This window comes from Calliphora vicina, chromosome 4, assembly GCF_958450345.1.
Source record: "Calliphora vicina chromosome 4, idCalVici1.1, whole genome shotgun sequence".
Lineage (NCBI taxonomy): Eukaryota > Metazoa > Arthropoda > Insecta > Diptera > Calliphoridae > Calliphora > Calliphora vicina.
In genome coordinates, this window is record NC_088783.1 from 42,147,114 (window position 1) to 42,172,562 (window position 25,449).

At 30.4% G+C, this 25,449-nt stretch overlaps 1 protein-coding gene across 2 annotated transcripts in view; it reads right to left on the reverse strand.

Annotated features, from left to right (window-relative positions):
* Positions 1–15,539, reverse strand: part of AdamTS-B (ADAM metallopeptidase with thrombospondin type 1 motif B) — a 75,580-nt gene extending 60,041 nt beyond the window's left edge. Inside the window, exon 1 of one of the 2 annotated variants that reach the window (XM_065509027.1) lies at positions 14,743–15,536. The gene's annotated coding sequence lies outside the window, so the exon portion shown is untranslated. Of the gene's footprint in view, positions 1–14,742 lie in introns of both variants that reach the window. The other variant, XM_065509028.1, reaches the window with a different exon arrangement.
* Positions 15,540–25,449: the final 9,910 nt, after the last annotated feature.

Here is a 25,449-nt window from a genome sequence, read left to right on the forward strand (position 1 = left end):
GACGGACGGACGGACTTCGTTTAATCGACTCAGAAAGTGATTCTAAGTCGATCGTATACTTTAAGGTGGGTGTTAGACCAATATTTTTGGGCGTTACAAACATCTGCACAAACGCATTATACCCTCCCCACTATGGTGGTGTAGGGTATAATAAGAATTTGAAAGAAAAATAGTTGATCATTTTAAAAGAGTAGACATATTGCACGTAGAGAAATATACATACAGCGGAAACTCTCCTGATATTGTACATCAGTTTATTTTTTTATTTTTTATGAATTTAAACAACAAATATTCAAAAAAGTATAGAATCTACAAATTTTCTCCTCAAACATTCCTTTGTAAAGCTCTATCTATTTACATGATCTGTCAAATTTTTGCAGAGAAGAGTACAAATACGATCGTCTAAATGTAATGGTTGTATGACTTAAAAATGTGGGATTTACAGTAGATGGCGTATATTTTGAATGCGATTTTTGGTTTTAATAACTTATATGTCATTTTGAAGGGTACATATCTGTCATTTATTCTGACTTAGTAATTGAACATTAATGTGTAAACAACAAAGTTTTTTTTTTTGCTTCGAAAATGTCAAATTTTGTATCAACAAAGCGTCATATGCGGGAAGTTTTGCTTTACTTCTTTGAAAGTAATTGCCACTGAAACACACCGATTGCTGTGTTCCATCGGTTGCAATGATGGAATTTAAGAAGTGCTGATTATGACACGGAGGACAAAGATCTCAAAGGCCAGCCAAAAAAGTTTGAAGACCAAGAATTGGAGGCATTATTCCATGAAGATTGTTGTAAAACTGTTCTGCCTATTGACACACAAACGTCTTGAGATTTCGCCACAATAAATTCTTCGTATGGGTAACACAACTGTTGGAGTTTCAGATAACCTTTGGTTCTAGGTCATCGTCTTATATATTCGATGTTGCGAAGGAAACTTTTAGGTGCTTGGGTTTCTTAAGACGGTGTCAGACATATTTCTCCCCTTTCGATCTTCTTCCGATGGCATATAATTCCTGCATATGGGCCGGAGCTACAAGGTCTAGACTTGACCTTGCAGCTCCGGCCCATATGCAGGAATTATATGCCATTTGTGGACGAATGAAGCTAGTGTATATACGAATACCGGGTTCAAATAGGTAATGAAACTGTTACCCGGTTTATCGATACTTTAGAACAGATATTATCATGGGTGTTGTTCAGCAGACATAAGTAATCTCATACGTAATTCGGATCGCACGACTATCACGCAGATCGCATCCATTTGCTATAAATTTAAATATCGACTGCACGACACATTTGGTCGAACCAACGAATGTGGAATCTACTACCTGCCAACGAAATATTTATCAATTCAAGTCAAACGTCAACAAACACTACTCCCTCTTTCTTCGTTCCATAACTTTATTTCCTAACAATGGCTATACAAAAAAAAAATCAAAACGTTTCCAAGCATCAGGATTTATCCAAGGGAAGGGAAATTGGGTAACATATGAATTAAAGACGAGAGACCTTGAAAGGCGATTTTGCATGGCCGAAATGATGCTTGAACGCTATAAAAGAAAATATAGATAACGGAGTCTATTAAGCCATGTCCGTCTGTCTGTCTGTCTGTTGAAATCAATTTTCTGAAGACCCCAGATATCTTCCGGATCCAAATCTTCAATAATTCTGTCAGACATGCTTTCGAGAAGTTTCCTATTTAAAATCAGCAAAATCGGTCCACAAATGGCTGAGATATGAGGAAAAAACCAGGACAACATGGATTTTTTACATATTTATGACCTATATCTGGATTACTAAGTCATTAATATAGACAATATGGATATCTAATGATAGATATTTCAAAGTCCTTTGCAACGACGTATATAAGACTATAAGTAAGTTGGACCTACAATGGGTCAAAATCGGAATTTTTTTCACCAAAAAAAATTAAAAAACTTTTTTTTTAAAATTCAAAAAAAAAATTTTTAAATTTTTAAAATTTAAAAAAATAAAAAATTTTAAAATAAGAATTCGAAAATTTTTTTTTTCCAAAAAATGAAAAAATCAACTTTGGAAAAAAATAAATTTTGTTTACCTAAAAATATTTAAAATTTTTATTTTGAATTATAATTTGGTGAAGGCTATATAAGATTCGGCACAAGCGAATATAGTTTCTTACTTGTTTGATAACACATTTTAACATTTTACTGTAATATATCATCTAAAAGCAACAATCAAACGAATTTTAAATTTTATTTTCTCTCCGTAAAGTCGTATGTAAAGTCTTATCGTCTAAAGCGACCTGGTATTTGTTTAATTTTAAGACGCGTACATTTTTCATTCATTCAATGTTTTTTTTTGTGTTTATTATTATTTTTCATTCATAAACATTCGATTACTAGTGCAAAATTTTTATGAATGAATTCCACCAAAACGAACAAAATAAAAAGATTAAAAAACTCAACAAAGTTGTATTTCATTCGTTAATTCGTTTTTGAACATTTTGCGTGAGTGTTTGTGCGTGTTTGGTTTATTTATTTGTTTTTTAGCTTTTTAAGTTGTTTTTTTTTTCTCATATTACTTTTTTGCAGCGTAAAATATTTGTGCTTTTACAACATTTTAATGTTAAAGATACGCTCAGCTCATAAGGCGCATGTGGGCAGATTTATAACCAAAAAAAAAATGAAATAAAATACCAAAAAAAAGCAATAATTTTTATGGGTCTGTTGGCGTTGAGATCAGTGTTTTTTTGCGCGCACTCTCTCTCACTCCATCGTCTCCTTCATAAAGTGTTAAATTTATACATGCATTACAAATAACAAAAAAACTGCATAAATAGTTTTTGTTATTTTTGTAAATTTATTTTAAGAATGTGGAGAAGAGGATGATGATATTAATGGAATTTCCACTTCCGCTGTAAAATTTAGGAGAAATAATACAATAGTTTTCTAAATAAGTCACTAATTTAAAACTGAGTTTTAATTTTTGAGAATTCTTTAAAAATACCACTTCTAATAAAAGACTAAAGCTCCCTATAGCGGCCAAACCATCCAAGTCTGGCATAAAATTAATGCAAATCATTTGCCATTTTTTTCTTTTGTTTTTATTTCTATTTACAAACCTTTATACTCATAAATCTGAGCTAATAAAATTAATTAACTTTATATTTATTTCCAATTAACTTAACAATCCCATTAAATAGTTTTAATTTATAAACTTTTTGTCTATAGTTTTGTTTGGTTGGTTGGTTGTTTTGCCTTAATCCAGTCATGCCCAAGCCCTATACTCTTGGTACTCTTTTGTTTTTGTAATTGCTCTTAGCTATAGGCTGTGTGTTTTGTATACTCACTAGAGCACTCAGCACTAGCCATACAAAATACACAAACAACTTTGTCTTATTATTTTTTTTTGTCGTTCTTCACTGATTACACGCATGTTGAAAGCAACAACACTTTCGTATGCTTTGCTGATAAACATTGACGACTGCGATCATCCATGTAGATTTTGTTTTTGTTTATCGTATGATATTTTAAAAATGTGTGTGTTGAAAGTGAGTTTTTTTTTCTTTGTATGAATTGGTTTTAGCAACAACAAATATTGAATAAAAAGTAGCTATTCTTTAAATGTATTGGAGTTTACTCTTCCATAAGGAACTTGTGGGCACCCCTGCCTTAATCTATGGCTGTAAACAAAATTATTATTTGTTAATTAATTTTTATTGAAATAACGATTTAAGATCGCTCATAAAAACAAATTAATATGAGATTATAACAATGGCAACAAAATTATTATGGATTTAAATGTCTAACAAAAGAAATAATAAAAAAAAAACATGACCATTCAAATTTAAACACATAATTAGTTTTAGTGCAAAAACCTAGACAATTAATTTAAAACTCATTTGTTTTTAATCTTTTGATCTTTTGTTAAAAAAGGCGACGAAATCTTTGCAAGCGATTTGTTTGATGGTTTTGAAAAATAGCTTTATAAAGAGAGAGAGGGTGTTGCAAAAAAGTGATGTTATTTGAACCATTTTATACTGAGCCTAGCGACTCAGGTTCAGGTTATTTTATTTGAATCAGATTACCATATTATAATGGGAATACTGTATTGTACTGAGGCTATCATCTTATAATTATACTACCGTCTAGGGAATTCCTGGGAATATTTTTTTGTTAATTTTCGGGAAATGTTTGTCGGGAATTTCTTCATAAGTTTTCTTCTAAAAGTTACAATTTTCATATTCGTTTCGATGACCAAAATTTGTTGCTAATTGAATCATTCTATTATATCCATAGATTTTTGCGGTTCTAGCAACAGATAGTCATTTGGCAAAGAAGTATTACGGTTGAAATAACCGATTTTTTTTCACTCAACTCAAACCACAGCAGAAAAATTTTGTTATTAAGAATGAATCTAATTTAAAGTTTATGCTCATAAAGGAATTATTAAGATGCCTAACATTACAACTTTTAAGGATATTCAATGAATATGATTCATAATTAGTAAATAATAGGGTATTCAATAAATCGGGTTTCTGGTTTAATCGGTTAACCGAGCAAATAATTAAGCGGGATTTAGATTTATTCGGTTAATTTAAAATTATTCGATCAACCGAATTTTAATTTTAAATTGAAAATACAACCACGAATTTCGTGTACAAAAACATAACAATTCAACCAAAAAATAATAGCAAATATGGTATTTGAGATCCTTTTTATACCCTTCACCTTCGTGAGAAGGGTATATATAAGTTTGTCATTCCGTTTGTAATTTCTACATTTTTCATTTCCGACCCTATAAAGTATATATATTCTGGATCCTTATAGATAGCGGAGTCGATTAAGCCATGTCCGTCTGTCTGTTGAAATCAGTTTTCTGAAGATCCCAGATATCTTCGGGATCCAAATCTTCAATAATTCTGTCAGACATGCTTTCGAGAAGACATGCTATTTAAAATCAGCAAAATCGGTCCACAAATGGCTGAGATATGAGGAAAAAACCAAGACAACCTCGATTTTTGACCTATATCTGGATTACTAAGACATTAATATAGACAATATGGATATCTAATGATAGATATTTCAAAGACATTTGCAATGACGTATATAAGACCATAATAAGTTGGACCTACAATGGGTCAAAATCGGGAAAAAATTTTTAACCCGAATTTTTTTTTCAAAAAAAAAAAATTTTAAAAACAAAAAAAAAAATTTTAAATTTAAAAAAAAAAATTTAAATTTAAAAAAAAAAAATTAAAAAAATCGAAAAATTTTTTTTTCCAAAAAATTAAAAAAAACAACTGGAAAAAAAATTAAATTTTGTTACTTGTTGTATACCCAATTGAGTTTTTTTAGGATTTTAGTGAGATCTTATGAAATAATTTTTTAAAAAAAGAATATAATTTAATTTTTTTTCCTTTTAAAAGATTTTTTTCTTTAGATTTAAAAAAACTATACTTGGAAAAAAACTCTCTCGCTGATTGTAGATGTTGTAGTTGTTTTTTTAGGTTTTTCCTAAGTATATCAAATCTTTCGTTATACCATTGGTGTCCTTTTTGAATTGTTTTAGATATTGAATACTTTTGATTTCAAAAAAAGTCTATACATGTTAATGCAAACAAAGTTTCAAATACATACATGTAAATTAAATATGTCAGTTGTTATTCTCACTAAACATTTTTCTTGGATGTTCGAAAAAATATAACATTTTAATTTTAAATTTGTATTTGAATTGAAATGGAAAAATAAATACAAAAAAATATGTTTAAGTGTAAAAAAAAGGAATTTCGGTTAATCGACACAAATTAATCGGTTTATTTGTTATTTGAAAATCGGCAATTTTAAATTATTCGCACAGTTAACCGTCCAAAATTAATCGGTTAACGCATTAACGGTTAATCGATTGAATACCATAGTAAATAATAACAATAATAGTGGTTCAAATTTGTTTATCTACAATCATACATACATATATGAAAAATGTCTCTAACTACGCGTGTTTTATAGATTTTCATACTGATTAAAACTACGACTGTGACAATACTGATAAAATGCCACTATTAAATTAGAAACCCTTATAAAGGCTGGACCAACATTGTACAACCAAATATAGTTATTTTATACTTATTTTAAACAATTATAAGTCAATTTATTCGAAAAAATTTTCTGGTTTTTATTTTAATTTAGTGTTAAAAAATTCCCGGGATTGAAACGATTTTTTTAATTTCTTCCCGGGAAAGAAAAACGTCCGGGAAATTAGAAATTTGTCTTATACACAGACTACCGTCTTCTTATACCGTCTTTTTATACCGTCTTCTTATACTCAGACTACCGTCTTATACACAGACTACCCAGCAGTTCTAGGAGACAGTACCGAACTAGTGATTTTACCCATCATTTAGGGTGGGAGCTAGTTACTTCAATAGCCACGTGACTAGTCATTTTAACACGGGCATGTCCTAGGCAGGGGGTCAATTGTCTCTTTCTGATTACAATGGGACTGTCTAATAGCTGGTCCAAAGTAGGCAACGCATTGAATTCACATACTGGTTACATAGCGTCAGTTACCTTGCTAGCTTTGTAACTGGTTACTTGATCAGCTACTTGACTAGTTATTTTAACACGTGCATGTCCTAAGCAGGGGGTCAATTGACCCTTTTGATTACAATGTGACTATCGGATAGCTGATCGAAGGTTGTCAACGCTTCTGGTGGGTAAAATAAACTGCAGTACAAAAAAAAGTTTGAAGTGACTTCACCATAGGTTACTAAGAGACACTAAAGTGACTATTGACTTCATGCTATGTTACATGCGATATCAGTATACTTAAGCATAAATAAAAATAAACTGTATGAGAATTATATTAACACAATTTGTAAAAAACCAGTTTGTACGAATTACTAGCCGCATATTTTGGACGATTTTCGGCCAATGCTCGCTTCAAACGAATCAGTTGCATTCGGTACAGGTTCCCTGTGATGGTCTGGTCAGATTTCAGCAGCTCATAATAAATAGGATACTTTTGCTCCCACCAAATACAGAGAATTACCTTAGCGCCATGGATATTTGGCTTTAATGTCGATTAGGCTGGATGGTCGGATCGGAATGGATCCATTTTTTTATCGCAAGTAATGATTCGCTGCAAAATTTATTTTCTTTTATAGCGTTGAAGCAGCATTTCAAACACACAAAATCGTTTTTCAAGGTCTCTCAGCTTCAATTCGTATGGAACCCAATTCCGCTGCTTTTGGAAGAATCCTAGTGCTAGCAAACGTTTTGAAATTACTGAAATGCTGAAATGCTATTGCTAAGTTTGACAACAATCTTCATGGAGTAATTCCAATTCTTAGTCTTCAAACTTTTTGTGCTGGCCTGGGCGATCTCTGTCTTCCGTGTCAAGATCACCATTTCTGAACCGCACAAACCAACTCTCCTGCGTTGAAAAAGATGGAACACATTCACCGTGACCACTTTCTTTCAAATTATAGAAGTAAAGCAAAACTTCCCGCATATGACGCTTTTTATACCCTTCACCATGAGTGGCAAGGGTATATATAAGTTTGTCATTCCGTTTGTATATATAGATATAGCCATATCGATCAGTCCGTCTGTGTGTTGAAATCAACTTTCCGAAGCCCCAAATAACCAAACATACACGATTCATACATCAATATCTCCGAAATTCTTCCGGCTCGCTTGCTATTTAAAATCGAGAAAATCGATCCACAAATGGCTGAGATATAAGGAAAAAAGCAGGACTACCTCGATTTTTGACCTATTTTTGGCCCATACCTGGATTACTAAATCATTAATATTGACACTATGGATATCTAATGATAGATATTTCAAAGACCTTTACAACGACGTATATAAGACCATAGTAAGTTGGACCTACAATGGGTCAAAATCGAAAAAAATCTTTTTTAATCCGAATTTTTTTTTTACAAACAAATTTTTTCACTAAATATTAAAAAAAAAAAACAAATTTAAAAATTTAATTTTTTTTTTAAATTATAAAAAAATAATTTTTTAAAATTTAAAAAAAAAAATAATAAAAAACAACTTGAAAAAAATTTAAATTTTGTTTACCTAAAAATATTTAAAATTTTTATTTTAAAGTATAATGAAGGGTATATAAGATTCGGCACAGCCGAATATAGCTCTCTTACTTGTTTAATACAAAATTCGACTTTTTCGAAGCAAAAAAAACTTTGTTGTTTACACAGTTCAAAATATAGATCATTTATAGCTGATCTGCTGCTATTTTTAATGGTTTTGTTTATTTTCAAACCCAAACTATTTAGAATAATGAAAAACAATCTGGGTAAAAATGTTTTTTTTCGGATTCATATTGCTAGATCTGATTAAATTTCATATAAATAACTAAAGTCTTGGATAAATAACCACTATTCGCAGTAAATATCATAAATAAATGAAATGTTTAAACGATCATGGTGAAAACGTACCCTTAATGTTGACTATTCAATTATGTACCAATTAGTTTATCGACAACGATGACAACTCATTTCAAATTATTGTCACTTAAGGTGAGAAATATTAATTTGAAAAGCAACTTAGCAATATCGTTAACAATTTAATTTATTGAATAACTAAAACAGCAGCAGCAACAGCAACAACAACAATGCCAACAACTACAACTCAATGATAATGATTATAATAGGCCGAAGCTAAATGAAAATTCAGCATGATCAATTTTAAATGCAACCATTTTATTTTGTAAACACTTAATTTAATTGGAGATTATCGCTAGCTTAAGCCCACGATTTATGAAATAATAAATATTTTGCAGTTTGTAGTTATTAGCTGATGACTTTCATTTGATCTCCTTTTGACCATTCAATTTGAAACGTTTATTCGGTTGGTCAGCGGTTTAGTAAATCAATGAATGAATGAGTGAATCTATTGTAAATTAATTCAATAACAATAACACGCCCACCTTAACTTTGTTAAATAAATATTATTAAGTATTTGTTTGATTGTTTGTTTATTCAGCATTAACGTCATTTAGTGTTTTGATATTTTAATCATCACCTCTATCTACATGATTTTGTTTTATTTGTACCTATTAATAATCGTGCTTGTTTTTTATAACGATCGACACGATCATCATCATCATCAATTCATATTGATTTATGTTTTTATATCACTTCTTTTTGTGTGATTATAATTTAAATGTGGTTTGTTGCATTTGATTTGATTTGTATTAGTTTTTGGTTTGCTTCTATTTTAAGAAATATATATACCACGGTTTCGATATATCAGATGAAAGCTTTGTGGAAGTAGATTCCAATTGTTCAATTGTTTCTCAGGAAAGATACTGTGAGTTCTGAATGTTTGTAAAATTATAGATATTTAACATATTCAGAGATTTGTACGGCCCGGTACGGGTAAAACTATAGGGTATCTTCAGTTGATTCTCAGAGAGGACGCTATGAAGGGTGAAATTTGTTCCAAAATGTTTTTTAACATTTAGGACAGATCTGAATAGGGTTCCGACATATCAGGAGAAAGCTGGGAGGGTGTAGATGTCAAAACTATATAGGGTATATTCCGTTGTTTCTCATGAAGGTGCTACGTAGGGTGGAATTAGTTCCAAAATCTTTTAATATTTTGAACATGTTCAGAGTGTTATAGAGGCCATTTGAAACATACCTGAATGGGGTTCCGACATACCAGGTGAAACCTTGGAGGGTGTATTAAAGAAAAATATAACATGAAGCCTACACAGAGAAAACAGATTCGTGATAGCAACCGAATTTGTTGCCAATCGAATGATTCGGTTGCACACATCGAATTTTTCAGTTTTATCAACAGAAAGTCAGTTGATAAAGAAGAATTTCGGTTGAAGCAACCAAACTTTTGTTATACTTTCCAAAATTCTGTAGCCACAACTGTAAAAATCGATCACTAAGGTAGAATCATTCGATTGGCAACAAATTCGGTTGCTATCACGAATCTGTTTTCTCTGTGTAGTATTTATAATAACAGTACAAAAATGGAAATTAACTCTTAATAGCACTTGGGGTCCAAATGACCCTGAACTTTTTAAATCACGAAAAACACAGTCATTTTGACCCCAAATGCTATTAAGGGTTAATTTCCATTTTTGTGCTGTTATTGTAAATATTAGACTACATTTTATATTTTTCTTAAGCTTCATCAAAATCGGCCCAAAAATATATAACATTTCGCTATATTTCCATTAGAAATTCCAAATATTAAAAAAATTTACCTTTGACCTTCACGATTTAAGGGTTAACGTTTACCGATTTTAGCAAAACTTTTAGACTATATTTAAAATTACCTGGACTATAATATTCTGAACAGATTTTACTTAAAATTAATAACAGTAAGGAAATTGGGCTCATTCGCCAAAATATGGCCAAAAAATTAGTTTTTCTCGAAAATCACAAAATTTATATCGCAGATACCGAAAAACTATAATAGGTATTGACATATTTTTTTTCACAGTTTTATTCCCTATTATGTTGTAAATAAATCCTCATGTAATGATCAAAAAATTCTGAAATATTGTTTAACAAAATTTTTAAAAATTTGAAATTGGAGTTTTAAAACTGCTATTAAAAAAATATTTTTTTTGTTATACCTGCGAATAGGTTAACTGTATCCTATGATGATAAAAACTCATGTACAAGTAAATATGAATATATTTTAAGTAAGAATAAGCTTTTATTTCAATATTTCTCAAAGTATGTTAATTTTGTTCCTACATTTCTTGTTCTAGTGGCCTGAGACACGTTAATGGCCTGGTGATTTTTTAATAACTTTAACATTTTTTGACCAATTTTTGTCTTTTATGTCTCATTAGAACGACAATTACGTACACATTTCGATTGTTTTAAATTAAATTGCAAAAGTAATTTTTAATAGCAAAATTTTTAAAAAACGGAAAAAATGCATTTTTCCCCTTGTAAAAGCTCCTCAACTCTAAATCGAAAGTCGGCACGGGTTGCCCTTCTTAGAACAAGCTAAACATTTTTTTGGTGGTATTTTAGGTCATTAGGAAAGTTTTCAGGGGTACCGTTTCAACATTTCAAAAAATGCAATTCTAAGGGACACTAATGAATATAAAAAAGATATCTTTCGTTTGTAATTTTATGTTTGTTAACATTTTAAGTCCATGCAATATTTCGATTTACGGAACCTTTTAGAAATTTTTACAGTTCCGCGGACCCCATACATTTTTGAATTATAAATTAAATCAAAGTGTAGGGGACAATAAGACACATTCTAAATAGTACTAGTAGAAAAAACTAGTCCTACAGTTTTCTCTCTGTTTTACTAAACATTGTTTTGATGGATTATCATTAGGTAATGCCTTATCATCATGTAGCATCTGAATATTTTCCAGAATAACCAATGTATTTTTTTATTTTATCGTCACATATTTCGAGTTCTTTATAAAAAGGAAATTGGAATTGAAATTCATGGAACCATAAAAAGTTGTTCGTGTTATCGAAGAATTTGTTATAACCAAAGTATAACAAGTAGTCCAACTCTTTGACAGCAGTACCTAACTATAAGCATGTATTAGTGAAAAAGTACCTAACTCTATACAGGTGTTAGTAACAAAATTACACATGTGTTGGTAACTTTTAAATTTTCTCCAGGCAACAGAGTTCTATAAAAATGTTTTAAATTTTAATTTGTATGAATTTTCAATACCAAAAATTGGAACTCTGTCCTATAATTTAAATTCTACAATAACAAAAAATTACATGTCAGAAATTCTAAAAATAATTTTTCTTGATTTGTGCAAAATAGAAACGTTTTAACAATGAAAGTGTGCAAAAAGTGTTTGAAAAAAATAAAGAATAATATGTGTTAGTGTAATAATGTGTAAAAAACGTTATTTTAATCAAAATTTAAAAGTTAAAATTTCAAGACATTTCATTGGTTAACATTTCTCTGAACTCACACGGTACCCGTATATGTGAGAGAGTAATTTTAAAAAATTGAGAGTCGGACTACTTGGTATACTTTGGTTATAACCATGTAAAAAATAAAGGCTTTTCAAATCTTTCATATTATTTCATTATTCATTGTATACATCCAAATCTATAAGGTTATTCATTTCAAAAAAAGGGAAAATTACACTCTGATTTTTTTACACTTTTACACAACAAAAACATGAACAAAATTCCACAAAAAAAATACAACTTTTTTTTTGAATTTTTTTTCTTGTGTTTGTTTTTTAAAATTTAAAAAAATCAGAGTGTACTTATCAATCTTTTTGAAATGTATACCCTCTATGTCTGTTCAACAAATAAATCGTTTAATTTTTATGCAAAATTACTGACATAGATTTCAGTATCTGTTGATCCATAATATATTTGCCCATATTCACAACTAAATATATTTAAACACAACAGGCCGACAAACGGACATAGCAAGAGAGAAAATTTTGTTTCGTGATAAATCGGAAACTATGATATATATATGGGGCCATTTTGGAAAAAGTTCGATTTTGCAAAAAAAAAGAGTGACCATATATGTATGTCTTAAAGAAATGGACCTAAGCTTTCTTTTGAGCAACAAAAAAATAAATAAAAAAAAGGGCCCCTTTTGGAAAAAAAAAGTTCGATTTAGCAAAAAAAGTCAAAAATGTTATGTCTTGATATAGATATCCCACTCGCATCCCACTAAGCAACCAAAAAAATCATCAAGGAAAAGACCTAAGCTTTCTTTTGAATAAAAAAAAAATAAAACAAGTAAGAGAGCTATATTCGGCTGTGCCGTATTTTATATACCCTTCACCAAATTATACTTCAAAATACAAATTTTAAATATTTTTAGGTAAACAAATTTTTTTTTTTTTCCAAAGTTTTTTTTTTAATTTTTTGGAAATTTTTTTATTCGAATTGTTATTTTAAAAATTTTTCTTTTTTAAATTTAAAATTTTTTTTTAAATATTAAAAAAAATGTTTGGTTTTTAATTTATTTTTTGTTGAAAAAAAATCGGTTTAAAAAATATTTTTTCCGATTTTGACCCATTGTAGGTCGAACTTACTATGGTCTTATATAGGTCGTTGCAAAGGTCTTTGAGATATCTATCATTGATATCCATATTGTCTATATTAATGACTTAGTAATCCAGCTATAGGTAAAAAATCTATGTTGTCCTGTTTTTTTCCTCATATCTCCGTTATTTATGGACGGATTTTGCTGATTTTAAATAGCAAACTTCTCGAAAGCATGTCTGACAGAATTATTGAAGATTTGGATTCCGAAGATATCTGGGGTATTCAGAAAATTGATTTCAACAAACAAACGGGCAGACAGACAGACGGACATGGCCGCTATCTATAAGGATCCAGAAATTACAAACAGAATGACAAACTTATATACATATACCCTTCTCAAGGCGGCGAAGGTTATATAGTTTTTGATTTTGCAAAAAAAGTCAACAATTTTTTATTTTTTTTAATATTTTTTCGAATGCTTGAAGAAATAGCTATCAAAACTATTTGGGACACATTTTGCTAACCCCCATTAACACGAAGTCTGGTTATGCCTTAACTAATAGTTATACTTGACACCCTCTAACTATCCAATAGAACTAACGTTGGTGCAAATTTCAACCCGATCGGAAGACATCGATTTCAAAAGCTGGTTCACTTAATTGTATTATCATTATAACTCTATTGTAGTGGTATTTAATAGACCTAGTTTAGGTTTCATAATGTTCTTATATTGGTGAGTTAATTCAAAGTCGTTTCTAATTATAATATAATATATAATATAACCAACTTGGAATAAAATTATAAACTATTATTCTTGTTTCATTGAGATAGTTTTGTCCAAATTTTAGTTTTTACAGTAATTTTGACTTACCTGCACAATCAACTTTGCACGATATTTTGAGCAGGTAAGTTAAAAATGCAGTTAACCTCAATGCACTTACCTGCTCATTGATGCTGGTAAGTGCATTTACAGTTTACTGCCCAAAAAAGCAGCTAACGGCAAATAATTTACACGAAGCTTTATGATTTTTCCGTCTAAAAATAACGTCAAATTGATATTTTAGCTACTTTTAAAATTATTAAGAAGTGTACAACATATTTTTTCATTCAAAATCGTATTTTTCTTATTTGTTTTGATTTAATTTTGTATTAGGCAGCTAAATTAATTTTTTTTCATGAAAACCAGTTATAGCTTCCAAAAGTAGTATGCACTTATCTTAAATGTGCAGGTATGAACAATGCACTTAAATTAACGAATTTATATGGAGTTTGGTAAATAAATATACAAAACACAAGTTTTGTGCACTTACATATATGCAAAATGCTCTTAAGTGAAAGGCAGGCAAGTCAAAACTACTGTATAAACTATTTGTTGAAATTTTAACTTGAAAATAAATTTATTCGATTAATCGACAATTATTAATCGAATAATTTTTTATTGTTTTATTTTTATTGTTTTATTTTTTCCTCGATTATTCGAATAATTTTTTATTTGAATGACAACTCTAATTGAGATAGTTTCGAACCTTTTAAGGTTTTTTACACATCTACTTTTCGTAAATCATTTAAATTCGATTTAACACCTAATGACAATTAATTTTTTAATATTTATTACTATTTCCTATTTTTTTTTAATAATTTATCACCCTACAAACATTCAAAAATCAAAATTTATGTCTAACCTTTACATAAATTTTCAAAATTTATTTTCTCTTTTATTAATTTTTTTGTTGCCATACTCACCAAATTATTTATAAAATTTCAAAACGGCCAACAAAAATGATAAATTTTAATAAAAATTTCAATAATTGTCATAAAATATTTATGAAAACATAAAATTTAATTTACAAGTGATTTAAGAGAGAGAATAAAACACATTTTATATTTTTAAGATCACACAACTTAATTTCAAAGGGGTCTGAATGTGGCGCCATGTACACAATATACACAATAATTTTTTTATTTATTATTTATTTTTTGCTTAAACATTTTCATACATTTATTTATTTATTTATTTGATTTTTTCAACACACAAATGATCATTATTTAATACTCTAATAGATTTCGGAGACGGAGACACCGGCACAAATACACACTCACACAGATATTTAACCGCAAATATAAAAAATCGCACTGTTGTTGTTGTTGAAAAATATCATTAAATACAGATTTATTTTGTTGTTTTATTTTTAAGCTTTTATTTACTATTTCAATTTTTTTATTGTTATTAATATTTATTTAATGTTGTTTATGCCGATTTTATTTTAACAAAAAAAAAAGGTAGACGACAGACAGACGGACGCGTTTTCTAGATATTTATTCTAGATAGACGGATGGATGGATGGATAGACAGACAGAAACTGAACCATACAAATGGCCAATAATCGTGTTACACAGTAAATTAAAGTTCTGTTCTGTTGTAGTTGTTGCTGCTGCTGTCGAACGAAATTATTGTGATTCACACCGACAGGCAGCAGAAGCAGCAGCAAACAACGCGAAAATTATATTTTTTCAATGAAAAAATATAAAATTAAATAAAAATATGACTAAAAAAACCGCACAAGAAAATCAATTTAAAAGCTAGCTAATTTTTAGTTTTTCATATCTTTATTATTTTATTATTAATTTTCAAAATTTATTTAATACTTTGGAAGTTCTTGCCGGGAATTCCTTAAAAACGTCTTTCAATTTTCACGTGGTCTACAGAAATTTCAGAAAATTTTGTTTTTTTTCTTCTCAGTATTTTCATTTATCTTGTCTATAAATATTTTTTTTTGTATGAGTTTTTTGTTTTCAACTCAACACTTATTTGTTTTCCGATTTAAGAACTAGAAACGCGCCACGATGTTATCCATTGGATACACAAACTCAAACTGAGTAAATATCGTAAAAAGCTGGAGAATTTAAAAGAGCTGTTGTTGAACAGCACTTCGTATTTGTGTGATTTGTTTGTTGGTGGCTGACTGACTGGCTCCCCATTTACGATCGTTATGATCGTTTATTTTTTTTTTAATGTAAATATTTTGTTCCTACAGCAAAGAAACGATTGAATATAGCGAACCAAGTTAGGTACAGTGGGTGCAAAGGAATACTAATGGAGACATTGTATCTACATGTAGATAATAGTCCATATTACTTATATACTGTAGTAGAGATTATACAGCCAGTGACTCCACCAGAAATGTTGCTTTAATTATTCCGCAAACAAACTTATTCAGCCCAATTCTGAAAGAAAATTCCCCAGGAGTTTTTTCCCTTTTCTCATTTTTTCTATTCAAGTTATATGTTAAAAAACGAAAAGTGAAAAAACTCCCGCGGAATTTTTGTTCATAATTGGGCTGATTAAATCACTATTAGAGTATCCAAAACCGGAACCGAAAACCGGTTTTTTCATCTTTGTAAACTCCACCGGTTTCGGTTTTTTGTCAAACCGGTTTTAATGAAATATATTTTCTAAAGCTCATTCAAACATATTTATAAAAAACTTTGATATTATTTTTAAAAATATTGATTTATTTTATAGAAAATTATAGCATTGCATAAAGATAGAGCCTTAGGAATTCAAAAATGCTAAATTTCCGAAGATTTAGTACACAATTCGTAACACATTTCCTATTTGCGTCCACAAATAAAAATAAATTTAATGAGACCTTTTTATACCCTTCACCTTCGTGAGAAGGGTATATATAAGTTTGTCAAAAAAATTTTAACCCGAATTTTTTTTTTTCACAAAAAAATTGAAAAAACAAAAAAAAAATTTTAAATTTAAAAAAAAAAATTTTAATTTAAAAAAAAAAATTTTAAATAACAATCGAAAAAATTTTTTTTACAAAAAACAACTGGAAAAAAATTAAATTTTGTTTACCTAAAAATATTTAAAATTTTTAAGTATAATTTGGTGAAGGGTATATACATAAGATTCGGCACAGCCGAATATAGCACTCTTACTTGTTTATATTAAACTAGTTGACCGGGCCGGCTTTGCCCGGTAGCATTTACTAATGTTAGTTCTTCAAGTTTCTCCAACCCACATACACCTGCCTGTTTTTATTTATTTGCAAACAAAATATCTAAATTTGTACTGCATACTTTAGGGACCTTTTTATTACAGTTGAAAATGGAGTTTTACCCGGAATTTTTGATTCTTTTTCTTTACAAACCATCTCCTGAAAATTTCGAATCGAATAAAAAAAAATCAGCCAAATCGCTTCAGCAGTTCTCACGTGATTCCATTACATACATGGACCATTTAATTTTTATATATATAGATACAAATTTAATATTAACCGGTTTTTTTGAAGACAAAAACCGAAACCGTTTAATCGGTTTTTTTAAAAGACAATAATCAAAACCGGTTTTTTCAAAACCACACTTTTTCGGTTAAATTGGAAACTGGTTTTTCAAATTTAAAATTTCAAATTTTTAAGACACTCTAATCACTATGGATAAATTTATGTGCCTTCACAATAAAAACCATTATTTTCCAACTGCAAAAAAAACATGATTAAAATCTGAACTCTAATTACATTACTTCTACAAAATCACACGAATTTTATATTTTTTCTCGGCTTGCACCGATATCTAGCGTCAGAAAACATATTAGATGATTTATATTGGATGTATAGCTTAAAAATACGGGATTTTTCAAATTTTTAGCTTTTATTTTTAAACATTTCTACAACATAAATTTATTCAAAGTATTGAGCATTGTTAGCTATAACCTTTTCCCATCTTTCTGGCAACATATGGATTCCGAGCCAAAAGAATTGCTTATCTTTTGAGGCCATGAACGAATCAAGCCAAATCCGGATACTCTGTTCTGAAGTTTTTTTTTTTAAAAACAAACACAAACTGCGAAGCGATTTGCTTGTCTGCAGATACACCCAGAGTCTCTGACGGGAATCAAACCCGCAACCCTCAGATTAATAGTCCAGCACACTATCGACTGGTCCCAAACACTTCTTTCTAAATAGTATTTTAACAAATTCTGGGCGTTATATGGCCAATGCTCGTTGCAATCGAATCAGTTACTTTCGATACAGGTTCCCTGTAATGGTCTGGCCAATTATTAGTCTTTATAATTTTTTGGCTGGCTTGGGCGATCTTTGTCTTCCGTGTCACCAATTCTGAACCGCAAAAACCATCTCTAGCTCGATGGAACACATTCGCCATAATCTTCAGAGGCCAATCAGTGTTCTTTAGCGCCACTATTTTTCGAATTAAAGAAGTAAATCAAAACAAATAGTAGTCGGACGGGGCAAGGTATGGACTATAAAGCGGGTGAAGCAAAATTTCCCAAACACTTCTTTCTAAATATGTATAGCAACATGTGGACCAGTGTTGTCATGATGGAATGTTACGGTTTCATGTCTGGCCGCATATTCTATTAATTCTTCGGTCAATGCTCACTTCAAACGAATCAGTTGCATTCGGTACAGGTTCCCTGTGATAGTCTGGTCAGATTTCAGCAGCTCATAATAGATAAGAACCATTTGCTCCCACCAAATACAGAAATTGTCTTAACACCATGGATATTTGGTTTTTGTGTCAATTCGCCTGGTTGGCTGAGCTTCACGTACGATCTCTTACGCTTCGGTTTATGGATCGTGATGGATCTATTTTTCATAACAAGTAATGATTTTCTTTTATACCGTTCAAACATTATTTCGTACATGCACAATCGTGTTTCAAGGTTTCTCGGCTTCAATTCGTATGGTACCCAATTTCCCTGCTTTTGGATGAATTCTGCTGCTCGCAAACGTTTTGAAATTGCTGCTGAGTAGCTCCCAATAATTTTGCAAGCTCTTGTTGAGTTTTACAACAATCTTCATGGAGTAATGCCTACAATTCTTGGTCTTCAAACTTTTTTGTCTTCCGTGTCAAAATCACATCTTCTGAACCGCACAGGTTATTTTCTGAAATATTTTTTTAAGTAGTCAAATTGGGTGTCTACTAACATTTTCCAAATGCATACTTTCTAATTCCATTGCTCCACGGTGCAATATTGTTTTGATAGCTTTTGGTTTGGCGCTTTATAACATGAATGATCATTTACACTAGCGATCACCGGCAAAAAAAAACATGATTGTATTCAATTTCAAACTCAAAACTCTCTGATTAGGAAAAAAAAAAGTAAACATTATAAAGTTGTTTTTAATTGATCATTTAAACAGCGACAAAATAACTCAATTCATTCATAATTTTCATATCATTAAGAAAATATTGAGTCAATTGTGTTTCTACTCTTTTTCTTGTTAGCCCAATCTCACACACTCTGTCCTCTCTATCAACTACATGCTACTTTAATCTCTTTGAGTTTATTTGTGTCTTTTTTTTATAACAAATTAAATGTATTCTTTCTTTTCTTCATTTAGGTGAAAAATAAGGAAAACGTGCTGAAAGATTTTTTTATATTCTTTTAATTTCTTTGCGATCAATTGATGGGAATGATGTGATGTGCGTATCATTTCATTAGTTTGTGTTTGTTGTTGTTTCCTTGTGACTTCTCGTTTTTATTTGTAGTTTTTTTCTTTCTTCTATTTTTTTTATCAAAATTAATGTCAATTTATATTAAAGTCTGACACTGGCGCTAACATTGTGTTCGTGTTACGAGTACAACAACTGACTACATGATGTTGCTGTTTGTTTTGTGTTGTTGGCTTGTCATTGCTGGCGTTGTTGTTGTCATTGTCATTGTTCGAACATGTTTGTAGTATTCAATTAATTTCTTCCTCTGTGTGTTGTTTGTTATTTTTTATTTTTATCTTTTCAATTCAATTTTTTTTCTACTGTCTTCCCTTTATAATGGGATGGGGATGGGTTGGATGATTGAAGATCTAGTAGGTTTGTCATTGATCTTGCAACGCAATGATTTATTGATTTTGATTATTATTTATTTTATACATTTGAATTCATAGCCTATTTCATTCGAAACTTAAACTTTTTTCAACCTTGAAATTTTCCTTAAATATAAAAGAAAGTTTAGAATTGATTTTCGAGATATGAATGTGGCTTAACCCTATAATGCTTAAGCATGCCAAGGAACTCATCGCAAAATGCCAATAAATGCAAATATAACAGATATTTCATTTCGAAAACTTTGAAATCTATTTAAAATAATTTAAGTGCAACTGTTATATGAGTTTTTGCAATGCAAAATCAGTTATATTTGCATTTATGGACATTTTTGCGATGAGTACCTTGGGTAAGCTTGGGCATTAGAGGGTTAAACTAAAGATATTGAACATAATATTAGTTAAATGAATAAAACAAAATATGGGTATGATTTAGATCCACGGCCGGAAAATAATTTTCTAACTTTTGTATGAAAATGACTCAGTTTTCAAATAATTTTTGAGTGTTTTTCAAACAAAAATGTTAAAAAACAAATGTCCGGCCTTGTTTCTGAATCAGAATTATGAGAATTAACTGAGAATTTTTAAAATTAAGACCTATTATGGTATCTTTAGTGAAATTTTTTCCACATTTTTCAATACTTCAAAATCGAAAAGGTCCCGATTCTTAATTGCTATAGGGTAAATAATATTCCTTGCAGTCATGTAAACAATATTTTGTGTAACAATTTGTAGCGCCACTTTTTTATCTCTTCATCTCAGTATTATTTTAAATTGTTTTGATTTCAATTACCATCCAACATTGTTGCTAAAAAAAATAATCGAATTTTGTAAAAGATGATTGATACACAAAGATATCATCAAAAAACCAACTACATTAAAATCAAGTTAAAAAGTATGGTTGGTCAAGGTCGACCATATAATACTCTACACTGAGTAAATGAGCTGGCTAGGGCATGTCATACGTATGGATTAGGGTTCCTAATTTCCCGGACTTTTTTCTTTCCCGGGAGGAAATTAAAAAATCGTTTCGTTCCCGGGAATTCCCGGGAATTTTTTAACACTAAATTAAACCAAAAACCAGAAAATTTTTTTCAAATTAATTGATTTATAATTTCACCAGGGTTTTAAATGAAGTATAAAATAACTATATTTGGTTGTACGATGTTGGTCCAGCCTTTATAAGGGTTTCTAGTAGTTTTAATCAATATAAAATTAATATATTCTTTGTTTAATTAAAAAACATAAGAATTTAAATCTCTAAAACATGCGTAGTTAGAGAAATTATTAAATCTGATTGTAGATAAACAAATTTGAACCACTATTATTGTTATTATTTTCTCTAAATATGAATAATAATCATTGAATATCCCTAAAAGTTGTTATGTTAGGCATCTTAATAATTTCTTTAAGAACAAAAAACTTTAAATTTGTTTCATTCTTAACAACCAAATTTTTCTGCTGTGGCTTGAGTTGAGTGAACAAAAAATTCGGTTATTTCAACAGTAATACTTCTTAGCCAACAGACTATCTGTTGCTAGAACCGAAAAAATCTATGGATATAATAGAATTATTCAATTCGCAACAAATTTGGCCATCGAAACGTATCTGAATATTGTAACTTTTAGATGAAAACTTATGAAGAAATTCCCGAAAATTCCCGACAAACATTTCCCGAAAATTAACAAAAAAATATTCCCGGGAATTCCCGGGAAATTTTTCCCGTTTAGGAACCCTAGTATGGATGATAATTCTCCGGCGAGAAAATCATTCGAATTCGATCCCTAAGGAGGACGTAGAAGAGAAAGACCCAAACTCCGGTGGAAGGATCAACCTGAGGACGATCTCGCAAAACCTGGTGCTAGAGAAGAAGCACATACGATCGACGAGCATGGAAAACTATTCTAAAGATGAGCAAAATCATTTTACTTTTAAAATTTTAAAATTTCTTGGTAGCTATGACTATTTGAGGAGCCGCAGTAAAAAGGTACTTTTTGGAAAATTTAAAAATTGTTGGGAAATTGATTTTTTCTAGAAGATTTCAACACAAATATTATAAAAATACCAAAAAATCAATTTCTAAAAAAATTCGAAAAAGTACCTTTTGTTTTGCGGCTCAACATTTATGGACCGATCATCATAAAATTGTGTAAACTACTCAGAAGTGATTCTGAGTCGATTGCTATACTTTAAGGTGGGTGTTGTTAGACTAATATTTTTGGACGTTACAAACATCAGCACAAACGCATAATACCCTCACCATTATGGTGGTGTAGGATACAAACACAAAACATAAAATTAATAATCCTCTGCTATGTCTATTTGAAATTATGTACATGGCAATCGGATAAGCCAGTTAAAAATGCCAAATTTAAAAATTTTATCAACAAACATTAAAAATTGTACTTTTTTGATACTTATTGTACCAAATCAAATTTTCGTAAATCGTATTTTTATACCCACCATCAAAAAAAGAATTGGGTATAAATTTTGTCATTTTGGTTCCACATAAGATTCTTAAGGTAGGGTCACACACGGCAAATATTTGATGAAAAAGACGTAACCACTAAATAAAATATATTTGAATTCTTTTATTTATTTTCAAAAACTCCTTTTACTTTAGACAATTCAAAACAAATATTTAGTTTTATTTTATTTGATGCTGTATGATCTTACAAAACACTTGTAAGAGTAAACAAGTCAAACAAATTTGTGCTACAAAAAGTGGTTACGCTTTTTTGAGTAAATATTTTCCATGTGTGACCGTACCTTTAGACGATCTAGCTATGTGCGTCTGTCGGTTGAAAACACGATAAGGCCCGAACGAAACGAGCTAGCTGGCTGAAATTTTCCACAAATACTCCTTGAAAATCGTCCGAAATTTCACAAATATCCCCCCGCAATACTGTTTGAGCAGTCATAAATATGTTTATTATGCGGCAATCCTGATAAAACTTTCTAATTATGTACTCTTTGGCATCCCACGTGTATACACTATGGAACGAATTCGTTCTTGGGGGTGAATTGGAATTTTCCCGATTCTGGAACAATTTACCAGGACTTAGACAATCCAAAAGGTTTATTACTCTGTCCAAACGTAGATCTCAATTGTTGCTATCGCTCGGAAAGGGTGAATTGAGATTCCTTGTTATTCACAGCACACTTTGGCTTTAGGTATCACCAATTTACTTTAGGTAATGTTGCGAATGAGCAGTGTAGGTTTTGTGAACTTCAAGCTGAAACCTATGAACATATTCTATGCGACTGATCAATGCTGGCAATACGCAGAACAAGATGGCTCGGAAGGACCTTTATGGCCCCAGGGGATGTAATCAATCTCTCATCTAATAGAATAATTGGCTTTATACACAGCTTAAATCTAACATGATGAAACTTTAAGGCTGCACAAAATATCCTATGGGTCGTAGTGCTTGAGGCCTCGCTAATAATAATATTAGAAATGAAGAATGAATAGGAATAGGAATACATCTGATTAGGATAATGCTACATCCTACTTAGATATATGATAAGTAAATCCTTAATTATATTAGTAAAGCCTACATTTTTTAGAAACTTTTTTGCAACATTTTTTTAAGCATGTAGGTTTGAGTACAAATTTTTGAAGATTTTCAATATTTCCATAATTTATGCAACTATTTGCTTGATTTTGAATTCAGAAAGTGGATTTAATCAGTCCAATTATGAATAAAAACTCCCCGGGAGTTTTTTCCCTTTTCTCATTTTTCTTATTTAAATTCAATGGGAAAAAACTCCCAGGAAACAAACTCCCGATGAATTTTTTATTCATAATTGGTCTGTATTTCATTTTTCTTATTTAAATTCAATGAGAAAAACCTCCAGGGAACAAACTCCCGATGAATTTTTTATTCATAATTGGTCTGTATTTAATTGTTAAATAAAACATTCATATACTCAACTTTAAGTACACTATTTTTCAGTAAATCAAAAACGTTACCACTGCGCTTGAAAACATACGCTTGGGAATGTTAATGAAATCTTATTTTAAATTATACAATTCAAGTAACAATTAAAAATTGTTTGCTGATGCCAAGGTCATTAAATAATTGTCATTGGTAAATGGACAAACAAATAAAGATTCCCGTTTAAATTGAAAACGAAAGAAACAAAAAAAAAAAAGAAAAGACTAATAATGACTTCTTAATTTTTATGACAACTTATTTAACAATACAATCATTTTAAAATGATCTTAATTTCTAAGAATTCCTTTCGAGACACTACAGCAACAACAGCCACAGCAACAACAATATGTAGTAAAATTTCAAGCAACCAATTTACAAGTCGTCGTTGGCGTTGTAGTCATCTATATTTACAATGTACACAAAACCAATGACCTTAAAGATCATGTCTTATTTGTAAGAAAGCAACAAAGACTGATGATGTTGCTACTGCTAACATTGGCTGGTTGCTGCTGCTGGTGGCAGTCTCAATGCTCATGTTGCAACAAGCCAGCCAGCCAGCATCAACACAACAGCAAAATTTAAAAACAAACAAACAAAAAATCAGGCAGTCACAGTGACAACAACAATGTAATGAATCGCATCATTAGCGTAGTTGTCTTTTTTTGCCCCGTATTCCTGTTGTTCTTGTTGTTGTTACTGTTGCTACTACAACAACAACAACTATTATTATTATCATTGCTCATAGTGCCTGAAATGCTGTGAAAATTGTTGTTGTCATTGTCGTGTTGTTTGTTGTTCTTGTTGTCGAGTTTATTTTTAAAACAAATACTTTTTCCCCTTTTTTTATCCAGCACAAAAAAAGACGCCGACGCCAGTTGGCGGCAAATTGTGGCGACACGTCTGGAGCGTGCGGCATATTAGTATGTCCCGTGTACCAAAACAACAAAAATATATAGCAACTACAACACACCAAAAAAATAATAATAAAAAAAACAACAACTAACCAACCAACAATCAAATTGACTGACTCGTGTTTTTTGTTGTTTAAGTAATACAACGAATAAGTACTAACGATAAATCGGTTGAATATGTGTGAAACTATTGTATCATGATCATCATCATCATACGGTCGGTAGATAGATCGATCGATCGGTCTGTCTGTCTCTCGGTATCTATCCGCTGAAATAATAACTACAGCAGCACCAGCAATAAGCAGCAACAACATTAACAATAGTAACAAACGAAAAGTAAAGAAATCAAATCTCTATAAGAAAATCTTGACATCAGCATAATGACGCCTTACCTGAATGACTGACTGACTTGGCTGGCAGACAGACAGCCTGACAACCTTCCGGCTGTCCAAAGCCTAAAGGTTTTATTGATACAACAGATACGGAGATGATAACGTATAATTTTTTTAATTTTATTTATTTTAACTTTAGATTGGTATGAGTTAGTGGTAAGGTACTTATTCGTTTCATTGCTCAAAAGTACCTTAATAAACAAAATTGTGTACTTCTTATATTCTGTTCCACCGATTTTGACATTGATAGAACTAGGCCTACTATATCGATTTATTATATCCTTCACCTTCGTGGGAAGGGTATACATATATAAGTTTGTCATTCCGTTTGTAATTTCCACAATATAATTTT